The 1,980-nt window shown below is 34.9% G+C and overlaps 1 protein-coding gene across 5 annotated transcripts in view; it reads right to left on the reverse strand.

Annotated features, from left to right (window-relative positions):
• LOC118737593 (zinc transporter ZIP13 homolog) overlaps positions 1 to 1,980 on the reverse strand; it is a 21,023-nt gene that overhangs the window by 9,829 nt on the left and 9,214 nt on the right. Inside the window, exon 1 of one of the 5 annotated variants that reach the window (XM_036468197.1) lies at positions 317 to 342. The exons of the other annotated variants lie outside the window; for them this stretch is intronic. The gene's annotated coding sequence lies outside the window, so the exon portion shown is untranslated. Of the gene's footprint in view, positions 1 to 316; positions 343 to 1,980 lie in introns of those variants that run through there. 5 annotated transcript variants of the gene reach the window in all.

The following is a 1,980-nucleotide window of genomic DNA, read 5'->3' on the forward strand; positions in this document are numbered from 1 at the left end:
TTCTCATCCGTTACTTAGCGACTTAGCTGGCGTGATCCCACAAGAAATATTAATTCGAGGCTTCAACAAGTTTAAATTAGTTTCTGCGTGTTCTCACTTTTCTCAACATCATATTTTAATTGATATGCAAGCATAAGTTCATAAACAAGCACTAACATTTATTCGAAGCAGTTGAACAAATAAAGCATGCACAATGAACGCCGCTTTGTGTTGTGTTGATAGGTGAATACTCGAAATGACACGTTTTCGTAGACACAATTATTTTGATGCATATAGAACAAGAAAACTTGTTTAACTTTACGAAATATCTTTTTACCGAACAAATTTAAAGCTGTTTAAATATAACATTCCCGGTTTTCTTGGATGCTGAGCTGAAGATGTGAACGAATATATAGATTCGCGCGCAAGAGCCACAAACGTCTGACTGTTGGCATTTCACGAATATATCTGAAGCGAGTTTTGCGAACAAGCAACAACTGAAATAACCTCTCACTAGGAAATACATAGACACTATCATGTAATTGAGTTCATTTTTTTTTTTATTTATCTCTTTTTTTCTTGTTTTATTTTGATAACAAATTGCAATATCAATGAAATGACGCTGATGTTGTATTGTTAGCGAATTAAATTGGTAAACTAAGCCGACGAACAAGTGATCGCGAGGGAACCGGAAAATTAAATTTGTTTGTACATAAATGCACAGACAAACATACATACATATGTATACAAATGTACCATAGGTTTGCTCTCCGAAGCTTTGAATTGCTCTTCACTTGCTGATTCTTCTTCATCAGCAAGATCTTTCGGTCTTCTTATCACGCCGCCATCAACAAAAAAGAAAAATTACACCGAGTTTAAGGAAGACCATAATGCTCAATGTGTAAACGAAGCTTTGATACGAGGGGCACTAGATAAGTCTTTACCTTGTGGAGAAAATCTCTAGTTCTAGTACTGGTTCGCGATAAATCGCTTTTGCATGCAAACAACTGGAAAATTTAACATGGCGATGTCCTAGGATTTTTTCAATCTTTTTGGTTCTTCCGTGTGTGCGATTCTAAATTATTTTCGAAGAAATGTGTTTTTAATTTGAAATTAAATTTGTTTGAATGATTGTAAGAAATGTACGCTTGCATACCTTTGGCTGTAGCAGAGTTTGCAGAGGTGCTTGCTGTTATTGGATAGATTCCAGAAGGTCCCAAGATGTTAAAATTTTAACACAATTTTTTTTTTGTATTACCAAGCTACGAATAAGCTTCTGGGAAGTGCAGAATGGAAGCGTATTTGAACGAAAAAGCTGCTAAACACATATTTATGTAAAGTAAACAAGCCCCCGCTGCATCCCTTTTTCGATAGTTCCAAACTAGTTCTAAATTTGACAGATACGATCTAGTTCGTTCTGCATCCTTTTATATATTTCCGAACTAGTTCTAAATTCGACACCTTAGATATAGATTTCTAATAAAAAAAGTTAAACGAAATAGTGTTTTAAAAGTACCACGTTTCGCTGACTGACTGGCGAGGATCTAGCTACTATCGGACTGGGTTTTTGGCAATACAGATCTAGTACGGAACTAGAAATTTGATTCACTAGTTCATGATTTCCCTGCAGGATACATTTCATGACACTAATGCGGTTGTTCTGTAGTAGAGCTGGAAAACTATAGTATCGATGTTTTTTGACTATCGAAAACATCGATGGTTTTGTAAGCAAAGACTTGAAATAAACTGAATAAAAAACAAAACATGTAACTGTACTTAAATTTTGTTGTTTTTTGAGCATATTTGCAAGCATATCTTCCAATGTTTTAACGCTTAAAATAGATTTTTCTGACGACCTGTGCTGTAAACTAAATGACTATTTCTCCGATCTACCTGACCTATTCAGTGCAAGGAGCATAGAGGCAAGTCAACTCCGCCGCATAGTATATGCATGTCAGAGTTTTGAAAAATGCATTAATTTTTTAATTCATTAATGCTATT

The sequence above is a fragment of the Rhagoletis pomonella genome, unplaced genomic scaffold, assembly GCF_013731165.1.
Source record: "Rhagoletis pomonella isolate Grant_MI unplaced genomic scaffold, Rhpom_1.0 Rhpom_scaffold_00004, whole genome shotgun sequence".
In the NCBI taxonomy this organism is placed as follows: domain Eukaryota; kingdom Metazoa; phylum Arthropoda; class Insecta; order Diptera; family Tephritidae; genus Rhagoletis; species Rhagoletis pomonella.